This window comes from Thalia democratica, chromosome 5 (assembly GCF_965202585.1).
Source record: "Thalia democratica chromosome 5, ktThaDemo2.hap1.1, whole genome shotgun sequence".
NCBI lineage: Eukaryota > Metazoa > Chordata > Thaliacea > Salpida > Salpidae > Thalia > Thalia democratica.
The window spans coordinates 76,238,612-76,250,877 of record NC_139169.1 but is presented as its reverse complement, the minus strand read 5'-3'; the positions used below and the strand labels follow the sequence as shown (position 1 = coordinate 76,250,877).

General features: G+C 24.3%; 1 protein-coding gene across 1 annotated transcript in view; it reads right to left on the bottom strand.

Annotated features, from left to right (window-relative positions):
• LOC145836915 (band 3 anion transport protein-like) overlaps positions 1-12,266 on the bottom strand; it is a 36,661-nt gene that overhangs the window by 19,473 nt on the left and 4,922 nt on the right. The gene's annotated exons all lie outside the window — the stretch shown is intronic.

Sequence of the window (12,266 nt, the reverse complement as noted above, 5' to 3'; positions counted from 1 at the left end):
GTATAAGTTTATGGTTCGATTTTTGCTTTTCATGTTAACAAATAAATTTTATATCAAATTATGTTTTTATCTTTTTTTTAATAAATAAACCTATTATGTTAGATTTATTTTTTCGTAATGTTTCTTTCAGTTTAAGTGGTCTAGGTTTTAATGCCTAGGTCCATCATACGGACAATAAACTTGTAACCGTATAGTAAAATATATAAAAAGGTATAGTTGTTGATTAATAAATTAAAGTTCAAAATAAACTAAAACAATTTAACTACCCTTAAAGTATTTTTTTTATACTAGTTTCTAAAAAATTTAAGTTTTTTGTCGCTGGTATGAATCTTTTATAAATAATTATATTTTATATTTTCGTTAGTTTGTTTCTAACATTAACTTTTACTGTTTAAGATCTTAAATCTTTTATTTTTTGCCTTTGATATAAGTATGTTATAAAATTTTAGTTTTCATTTTTTTTGTATTACGGATTTTGTACTAGCTAAAAAAAAGTTTTATCAAAATGCAAAATTGATGTTCCGTGCGAAAAAGTCATCGTGCAAAAATGTTGCTGTGCAAAAATTTCATCGTAAAAATGTGACGTTGTGCAAAAGTATGGTTGTGCAACAATGCTGCCGTAAAAAATTGTCACCGTGACAAAATGTCGCCGTGCAAAAGTTTCTCCTCGTGCAAAAGTGACGCCGTGCAAAAGTGACGCTCGTGCAAAAGTGTCCCCTCGTGCAAAAGTGACCTTTCGTGCAAAAGTGACACCCACCCAAAAAAAATTTGAGCTTAAAAGAGTAAATATTTTATTAGCAATCCTCTTAATTATGTTCTAAATCTTAAAAACTAATTTTTTTTAGTGGTTATGTATAATGTATTTAGGTACCTAACATTTAAGTATAGAGCTATAAAAATGCTGACATTAACTTTCAAATAGCAAAACTTAACTACTTAGTTAACTACTTTACAGTTTGACAAAAACAATTTATTCTGAAAAATCCTATAATACTTTAATCTTTTTAAAGCTTTTAAAACTTTTTGAACTTAGTTTTTTTAATTTAAAATTACAGGAAAACTTTAAAAGCTTTAAAATGAACTCTTGTACATATTTACGAAAACCGGAAAATTACTTTAAGTTTAAGAAAGCGACGTGAGTTCAAATAAACGTTGTAAATAATTCTGCTTTCTTTCTTTAAATACTTTGAAGTTAGTTATATCAACAAGTTGTTTTTTCTTCAAAAAATGTTTCTTGTGAGTTGTTTTTGATATTGAATTATAAAAGCACTAAATCATAACTAAAACAATAGTATAAGCAGTAAATACATCTTAATTAAAAATGTTTTGCTTAAATTTTTCTTTTTAATTACTGCTCAAGAAGAAATTAAAGTAATTTATGAAATCTAGTTTTAGTTTTGTTAAAGAATATACAAAAAGTTTTTTACGTTTTTATTTACTTCGTAAACAAGACTTTAGAAGTTCTCATGTACTAGTTTAAATTTCAATAAATTCTTTAAGATTTTAATATACTTTCGTAATTTAGAACTCAAAATATTTTAAAGTAATTAAACTAAATTAAATACTTGAGAATAATTACATTTTGTAGTTTAGATAAATCTAGTTAAACTACAATTGGAACATGTTTGTTTTTCAAATTTTAAGGATAGCTTTCTATCTATAAAAAAAAAAGTTTAATAAAAAAGAAAATATTTTTGAAAGCAGTACAAAAAAAAAAAGAAAAACACAAAAAATTTAAAGCTAACTTTGAGAATAAATTATTCATATGGTAACAATTGTAAAACGATTTATAATAAATTATACCGAAAAACTTTAAACGTTTTAATTACTGATAGCATCAACTTGGTTAATATTAAAATTGCTTTATTTTTGTACGCATTGTCTTATATCGGAAATACCATGAAAAACGTTGACTAGAACAACATAAACTTGATAAGTGTTTTTGTTTTATTTGTTGAACAAGCTGTACTGGTTTCTTTTGCCACAAACTTCCAAGAACACACGGCAAAGAACACAAGTAACTGAAATAAAAATAAAAAATTAAAATTGTTCAATAATTAAAAAAATTATAATATTTTTTACTTGCTGTTTTATTAGCAAAGCAAAAATGTTTCGTAGCAGGTTTTATAGTACATAACTGAATTTGTACTAAGTCCAATGTTATACTTGTACAAATAAGTTAAGTAGCTGTTTCTAAGGTATTTTTTCTTTGTTTTTAACATTATTTTTATAAAGATTGTTTAATGATTTGCTTTTAAATTAGTTAAAATCAACTGGTTATTTTAAACCTACTGTTTCATATAGTTTTAGTTTTGGAAGGTTTGTCATAACAAAAAAAAAGTTAACAATTAAACTAGTTTTTCAATTGATATTTTAATTAAAAAACTACTGAAGAATTACTTTAATTCAAAAAAAAAAATTTAGGCTTAGCACAAAAACGCATGTGGTAATTGAAAAACAAATTTTACAACTTTAATATTCTAAAAAGTATTACAAATACTTACTAATAAATGTTTATTAAAATTGATTTAAATAGTTTGAAAACGCATGCTAAACAATTTAAAATAGTATGCTATTTGAAATATACCTTGTAAACTGTTGTATGTTAATCAGGGAATAATAAATTTGTTAACAGCTTTCAATTTATTTTATTAATAGTTATACAAACTGTTTGTAAATAAGTAATATAGAATTACCTTGTAAGCTGTTGTATGTTCTGCAGGGAATGATAAATTTGTTAGCAGCTTTTAAACAGGAAAATGAAGAACAAACAGAAACATTTGTATCAACTCGACTTCCTTTGAAATATTTGAAAAGTACTTTTATTTTAGTTAAACTATTATTAACGTTTACTAATACGTTTTTTTAATAAGTAAGAAATTATACAAGTTTTCTACTTTTTATACTCAAATAAGAGTTTGTACCTTTAACAAAATTAAGTTTTATTTGTTTTACTTTGTTATGCATATTGTGATTATTGAATAACTACATTTATTTGTCGTTCTAGTTTCGATAGCAAGTGTTGTAAACTTAAAACAAAATTAAACACAAAGGTAAAATGAAAGCATTTGATGTAATTATACATGTGTTAAAAGACTCACATGGTCTGATTTACAAAAGTATCGATCTTTTAATCAGTGTAAAATACAAAAAAGTGTAAAAAAAGTTTCATAAAGTATCTAAAACTAATATTCAAGTTTGTAGATTTTAAATCATTGAATGATGGCTTCCAAATAAACGCTTAAACAAAAGTAGTTAATTCAAAAATAAAAGTATCATTTTAATTATTGTTTAAAGCTGGCGATACTTTTAAAATCGTCTAAACTTATATTTAATGCATTTAAATGTGCCTTTATCACTATCATCGATCAATGTAATCATTAAAGACAAAATCTTAAAATAACTGCAATTAGCCTTTGTTACATGTTAAGTTTGAAACTAACTTTTATAATTAACTAATATTGTTTATAATATAAATACATGATACATCACTGTTCACTATTTTTTATATAATTTGATTAAAAGTTTAAGTTCACTTTAAGAGTACAATTTAAAATTTTGAATATTTAGTTTAAACTTTTTAACTCTTTAAAAATATATAGAAAATGTAATTGTTAAAAAAGAAGTCAATACGTTAACTTTTTTCTTTGTACAAAATTAAAAAATTTTTATACTTTTTTATACAAAAAAAATATTAGTATATAAACTTTTAGAAACAAAAAAGATTTTTGTTTAGCACATTGATTATTTCAGATCGTTCTTAGCGTTTTATGCTAAGCTATTTATATATATTATTTTTAGCATATGTGTTTTTAAAATTTGATAACGAAGCTAGAATGCAACTAAAAAAAATTCAATAAAAAATACACTAACTAATAAACAGTTTAACTAATACAAGCACATTGTAACTCACTGCGAATGTTTCTGCTGTAATTTCTTTGGTACAATCTCCGGGGTTCGCACACAGTAATAATTGAAGTGAAAATCAAAAACAAAATTAAGCACGTATTCAGTTTCATTTCGTCTGGTGGAGTCTAACTTTAATGTTAAAATTTTAAACTAGGCTGTAACTGACTGACTAAATATTAGCCTGCAACGTTAGAGTTCACTTTCAACTTGCCAGTCGCTTATATACGCGCTTTGAAAGGTGTCGAGAGAAAAGTACACTTTTTACCTATTTTCTCCCTTTTTTACAAAATTAAATACTTTTCAAGAAAGTCTCGGGTTGAAAGATAAATATTCACACTGCAATGATTGAATTGTAACGATAAAAATGAGTGTATTTTTTATATAACTCGGAGGGATAAAGTAAAAAAAAATTTTTAAATAACATGACAAAAAACAACATTTAGCTATGATTTCTTTGTTTGAGTAACTACTGTAAATTTTTTTTTAGAAAATGATAATTTTTTTGTTTTTACTGAACAAGAAAATAAGTTAATTAGAATATTAAAAAAAACTCTAATTTTGGTTTAAAACAAATAGTAGTAATTTATCAAAAATTACTTTTACATCTCTATTTGACAAAAATCTGTTAATAAAATTTTTATGATCCTTAAACTTTTGTTTAGATTAGTTAGCATTAAATAAAAAATTAAATATATAGATTAATTTACTTTTTAAAAACGCCAAGTTTTTAACTACTAAAACACAACTAAAAATTATTTCTATCAATTCTAAGGCATAAAAAGTAGTCTTAAATTACTTTTATATTAAAACTATTTTGTTTTGAGTACATTTATGCAAAAAGTCAATCATCCTTTTGAATATTACGCCTTAATTTGAATTAGTTTAAGTTTGAATTTATTTAATTAATCTATATATTAGTTAGGTTTCATGGGTATATAGCTGCGTGTACATTTGAAAAATAAATTTAAAAAATATAAAATTCAAGTGTAAAGAAATTCTTAATTCAAACTATTTTTGTATTTACTACTGAAAATAAGCATAAAAGTTTATTTTGCGAAAAGCATTCTATTTCTTTCGTACTTTTTTGTGGGTAGTAAACATAAGTTGGTTCATTAAAGTAATTACGTTTTAATACAGCGTGACCAGGGCATATGTAACAACACAAAATACCATAAAAAAGTTATAAAGCGTCGCTTCTGACAAATTTGGAAGCAAAATCAATATGAAGAAAAATAAAACTTGCTAATCCATGAGTTATTAGTGGATACTTTGTTATAACAAATTTTTTAAATTATGTCTTTCTCATTAATTTTATTTTTATACTTTGAAAAATTTATGTTTCTACATTATTAGCTTTTATTTTTTTTGTAGTAAACAGAAATATTAAAATAACGTCGTATATATACTTTTAGTTAAACATTTTTTTAGTTTTTTTACTAGTTTAAAAAACTTTTTCAAAGATTATCTTAGTAAAAAGAAAGCTTTTGATTTAAAAAATAGCTAACTCAAAATTAAACTATCTTACAAAAAGTAAATTCTAAAACTTATTAAAAAAAAAACTTTATAAAAATATCTCAGAAATAAGTTAGTTGAAAAACAAACAAATACTTTTTAGCAAGCTTAAAGTGTTTTTTTTGCATTATTATTCTTAACAAGAAAAAATTTAACTTGAAACATCAAATGTTAAGTCTATAAATCAACATGTCCATTATACAAAATTTTAAAACATTTTAGAAAGAAATAGTGAGTAAAAATGTAAAATGAAATATAAAATGTTTATTTGCAGAAATTTTAATATCTTTAAAACAGCAAAACCCAACTTTTTAATGTTTTTGTTAAAGTTACTAGAACTAAAGTTACAAAAAATACTGTGATACAAGCTAACTTCGTGAAAATATTACCGACAAGTTTTGTATGAGGTAAAACAAATCACGTATATCTAAACTACACAAATCAAAAAACTTTAGTTTTAAAAATCAAACTTAAAGTACTTTTAATTCTCAAAAATAACCTTGTACCAAAAGAGAAGTACAAAAAAATTAACTCAACCTTTACTTAAGTTTTCTGATATAAAAGAACCCATAGTTTTGTCGCTGATTTACATAAAAAGCTATTTATAGCACTGAAAAAAAGTTTATAACAACCATGGTTAACTACCATTATAAAATCATACATGACAGTTGCAAAAAATTTCCGTTTTGTCAACTTCCTTTGTTTATATTACATAATTTCACCTTTTTACGGAGAAAGTAACGAAAAGTGCATTAAAATGTTGCTACTCAAATTAGCAACGAACGGAAGAAATACTCAGGCTAAACTTCAAAGCTGCCGTCGCAAATAAATCATTTTTCAAAATGTGTACTGTGATGTTGATGTTTACCACAGCTGTATGAAGCGCGCTTTTGAGACATAATTGAATTGAACTTGATACTGTGAAAAAGTTAAAAGATTTTTTGTGAGTAGCGGTCATTTTCACTGAAAAATTGCAAGATTTTACGTTGCTGTTAAAAAGTATGTTCACAAACTTTAATAAAAACATAACCGTAAAGTATCGTAGTTTAAAAAAATGAATTTGGTAAAAACAAACAAAAAGCAGTAAATATTTTTTTTGTAGCTGTTCTTAACTTTTAGAGACTTTGTTTACTTAAAGTAATTTAGTTGGCAAAAAATTAAAAGTATAAAGTTGACAAATAATTAAATAACAAGCAGTTTTTGAAAAAGTTTGAAAAACAAGTTGTGAAAGTTTTCCTTCAACTATAGTTTTATGAAACTTCTAATTAAGTAATTTCGTCATTGCATACTAATCAATTGTTTATTGTGAAGAAAAATAAAAACTTTAACTCAATTTTTTCCTCATCAAAGTTTTTCAAATTTTTGTGTTTATATTAAAAATCTTAATACATGTTTAAATATTAAATATTGACATTTCAAAGTTTTATCAGACAAACTTTTCAAAGACTTTCAACATTGATAAATACTGACCTACATAAAAACATTTGAATATATTTCTAAAATAATTTACTCAAAATATGGATAAAAGTATGGTATCGTGTAAAACATATCCTACTCTGGTTCAAAATTTAGATGATTTTACAGTTAATTTTCCACCTCATTTGTATATTGAAATTCTAATCATAACAACAAAAAGCTTCAGTAACATTTCTTCTATCAACAGCATATTTTGTTACAAGTTCATTTAAACTTTTTTGAGAAAATAACTGCAGGCGTTAGTTTAATTTTCGCATTAGCGATGATTACTATTAACACTTTTTACGCGCTGTTATTGATCTTTTTAATTCCTTATTATATTCTATAAATAACAATTTTGACCTTTAAACGAAAAAGACGTAAATTTACATTTTATACAAACATACTGAAAATGAATATCTTAAAACGGTAAGTTTCACTTAGCCACATTAGTTAAACTTTTGCTGCTAAGCTTTAAGAAAGCATAAAAAATTTACTCTTTTAATGTTTTAAATGAGTATCTTAAAAAAAAGTTATTAAAACTTTGTTTTGTAATGTTTTATCTTTTATAAATTTTAAAGTAGTTATGTTATGTGTAAAATATTTTACTATAAAACAATTGTTTGTTTGAGAAATTCTTGTAAATTTTAGCGTTATAAGCTAGATTAGTTACTTAAAAACTCAAACTAGTTTAGTATGTTTGAAAAAAATTATCTTAGCAAAAATAAATCTGAAAATATTTTCAAAATAAATCTTTTAATCTTTGAAGTAAATTTTTTTAATACTAAAGTTTTGTTTAACTGATTTTGTATAGTTTTAGTAGGGTATTTTTGATTGAACAACTTACTATGTTGTAACTATGTAATAATAAAACTTTTTACTCAAAGAAAAATTAAGCATTCTTAAATTTTTAAAGCTCATATTTCACTTAGCCATTAAGCTTTTAGAAAAATTAACAAAAAGTTAAGTTTAAAATCAACTTAATCAGTTTATTTAGTTCAGGGGTCGGCAAACTGCGGCCCGCGGGCCCATCGTGGCCCGCGAAGGGTAAATCTGCGGCCCGCGAGCATGTTATTTTTTTGAATGGAATGCGGCCCGCCAAAGAAAATTTTGTGGCCCGCTGAGCAAAATTATATTTCTAGTTAAATTTTTCGGTAATTCGACTTAATTTGATTAGTTTTATTTTAAGTCTCTCTATAAAATATTTAAATAATTTTAAGAAATTGCTGTTTTAGTTTAAAAACGTGAAAAAGACAGATTAGCGTTCTAACAGGATATGTTTCTCAGTTTCATAATTACTTCTTATTTACAACAGTAAGTAATTATCTGAAAAAAGAGTGTCAAGAGTGCTCGGATTTGATAATTTGGTTATATAATACCTATTTATTAAATAAACTAAATGCAAATATTTTCCATTTTGTACAAAAGTAATGCACAGTAATTAACTAAAGTGTCATTTATTTATAGCTTAGATATTCTTTTTCAATATTTTTTATACCTCAGTTTCTTTTATATTTTTTTTATTTGTAAATGTTATATTTTAGTGTGAAAACGTTTAAAATAACATAGTAATAAGAAATAAGGTTCAGTTGATTTTTGTTTTGACACATTTTAATTTTTTTATAAGTTTTCTCTGCACACCAACTTAAAAAAATACTCCTATTTTAAACCACTTTTTATTTAATACTTTAGTTAGTTTATGCATACTTTTCTAACATTGTTATTTATACTAGTCATATCTAAATTTGTACAGACACATTTGAAACAATATATATGACATAAGTTAATGTAGTTTTGTTAGGTAAACATTCCATTTTTCAAACATTGTTTTTTTCAAGCTAAGTTAATTTTTATGCCTTGCATGTCAATACACACAATTGCTGGTTTTTGGAGCTACCTATTTAATATAAACTAGATAAAGGGATGGTAAATTTATAAAGTTTGTACATTTTTAATCAAAATAGTTCAAATTCAAGCAAATAAACAACTAAACATTGCCACACACTCAGACTATCACTATTTGAAGACTTCAAATTTCTGGCCAACTAAGCCATTTTTTAAGTTTTTGGCTAGAATTGATTTTCGTATACAAAAATATCAGGAATGTTTTTGTTGACTCAGGCTGGCTTTTTTGCTTAAAAGAGTGGCAAATTAAACTTATGATGTATGTTTTGCTTAACCCACAGTGTAAGTTTGAGTTTTAATATATGTTGAATTTTAAGTCTTGCAGCTGATATAATTCAAATTATTATTTATATTATTGTGTACATTAAAGAATGAACAATCAGTGTTGCCAAAAAAGTTGAATCCCGGAAAAGCTTTGAATTTGTGAATTTACGGTTAAAAATTCTAGAAAAAAATCTTGAATTTGAGAATTTTCGAAAAAACCTAGAATTTCTAACAGTTTTTACATTTGAAGTAATGAAATTTCGATTTGACTCAAAAAAAAACCAAATAAATGTTTTTTTATTAAAAAATATATTACAGTAGCTTAACAGTATTCTTTAATATTGATAAATGTTATAAGAAATTTTTTTAAACTTTAATTAAACTTTATATTAAAAATAAAAGAAAAAATTGTACTTCCAAAAACTCCGTATTGGTACATTGCACCTTTACTTGAAAAATTTCACCGATTGTTGTGCTTCGCGTTGGAACTAAACCAAGAAATTCTACTAAAATGTCAAAGTAGTAAAAACATCTCTAATAAAAATTCTCAGATGAGCAATAGTTTTTCTATCAGTGCTCTCATGTTAACAGTTTGATTAAAGTCCTTATTTGATTTATGCGGCTTTATAACCTTAATGCATTTCCTAAACACGACTTCATGTTGTCATTGAAGAAATAAACAAAAGTTTTTCATTACCGCCAACATCAATTCTTTATAAATATTTTCAATTATAAACGATATCTCATTTTAGGTAATAAATTTTCCTACTTTATTACTTGCCTTAAAATTTTTTTTATGATTATTCTGTAGTTACTGAAGATAATAATGCGCTTTGTCGGAAATAACTTTGGTGATTTTTTTTTATTGTTTCTCGCAATAACTCCTAACTAACGCTTTTTTTATTCTTGTAGCTCGTCTTATATTTTAAAATTAATATTTTTAAATGCAATATTCTTATTGCAAATAAAGAATTGCTATTATGTTTAATAAAAAAAATTTCTACCTCGCTAATGACTCAATAAAATTTTATACTTTTGTTAAACTTGTTTTAGAGACTTAATTGTTCATTCCAGCTGACTTATATATTTTTGGCATGTAATTTATTTACTGTTAATAACCTTTGTTATTTCTTTATGAAGTGAACTTTATATTAACTGGGTTGCTACACAAACAGGCTATTTTAAAAGCTTGAAAACTCAGGTGTGTGTGAAGCTTTTATTTCAAACACTTTAAAGAAATCTTCCAATTCTCACAATAGTTTTTATGACTGTTGTGTAGTTTACTAATTGCATTTTTTTCTTATTTTCTTACACTTTGTGTACTTTTTGATTATGACGATATTTTAAGTAGGTATTTAAGCTTGATTAACAACTATTTATTAGCTTTTTCAAATTTTAATAAATTAAAGCTGGTTTGATACATCTCAGACATTTTTGCTTTTTAAGTGTCAACCATGTTGAAGTCTAATTACTAATAAAATATTTTATTAAAGTATTTGAAAATTAATTATGTTAAATCATTTGTTTTAGCTTTCTGGAATACAAACTTGTATTCATTTTATTATGTTGACTAATTACTAAATTTCTTAATGAATGTAAATTATTTAAATCGCAAAAACTTTTTTCGAAGTAAATATTCTTAGAAATATGAAAAAGTGTTGATGATATAACAAATGTATAAAAGTAACCCATAAACTGTCTTTTAAGTTAGGTTTTTATAGAGAGTTAGGTTGTAAGTAAAATTAAAAATGTATTAAGTTTAACTTATTAAGTGATTATGAAAGTAGATATTTTATTAACAATATTAGTACATAATTATTAAAGTACATTAGTCAATGTTAATCATAATCTAATGAATATTAATTTGGGTAGGCATTCTGTGTTTAGCTAAAAGTCATTTTAAATAATAAGGTGAATAAAAGTGAAATTTTTCACTATTGTGACTAAAACTAAAACCATAAGGTTATTCAAATGTCACTAAAACTAAAACTGCGGCCCGCGAAGACTTTGGAAACTTGAAATTTGGCCCGCGACCACTAACTGCCTGCCGACCCCTGATTTAGTGCATGCTTAAAATAAATAAGCATTCAAAAATACGTCATTTTACATTAATGTTTCTTAAACTGCTTAAAAAAAGGTACTGCAAATCGTAATGTTATTAAAAAGCTTCAAATATGTAACCTTTAAGTGTTATTTTAACTTTCAAACTGATTTTTCACTTAACTAACGCTGACTTATTAAATGAAAGTTAACTGCAGTTTTTATTAAGAAAATAAATTATAACCTGTGTAATAAAGTGAAAAAACTAAGCTATTTCCAAACTATCGTATGTATTTCATATAATTGATAACTAAATTAAGTTATGTATGTGTAAATAATTTAAACAGAAATTATTATACAAATCTATTTGAAAACTTTATACATTATGATTTCTCTATTTCAATAGTTCAAGTTAATGACCTCTCATTACTTAAATCATAAACTATACTAGAACGCTTAAACTGATGATATACAATTTTTAAAGAAACTAGTGCAAAGTTCAAAATTTAACTGAAGAATAATTACTACTAAGTAATCTTCCTAGCCTACAATACACCAACTTTATGTATGTAAGCAAAATTAGTGTTGCTACGGTGCATTTGTTAATTTAAAGATTAACATAATTTTAAGTAGCACGACAAACTAAAATAAACCATACAAGTATTATTCTTTAAGCAAATAATAATAAATAAATATCTAATTATCACAGAAAATTTTACTTAAATGGATGCAGATATTTAAAAGTTTTTTTTGCTAAATATAAACTACAAGCTGTAGGAAAAAATTTAAGTAAAACTAAAAATATTTCGTACAATAACACCAGAGTACAGACATTGCGTTAAATATACGACTAAATTTAACAATCTATAATTGAAATTTTAATTGTGAAATACAAAATAAAAAATGTTTTTGTTTAGTTAAACATTAATTAAAAATTACATGAACTAGAACTCTAAGTACTTATTATATTACAATTTGTAACCAAATGGGTAAAAGATAACTTTGAGATTTCACTCGCAAAAGTTTTAGTGAACTTTAAAGAAAAGTCGAAATTTCGAAAAAAAAAAGAAATTTCGTTTACAAATTGACTACTTTTGTTTACAAGTTTAACCATGAATTATACCCTCATTTTTACTGGGTAAAACCTTATAGTTGTGTTTGTCTGTTAAGCATGCCTTTTT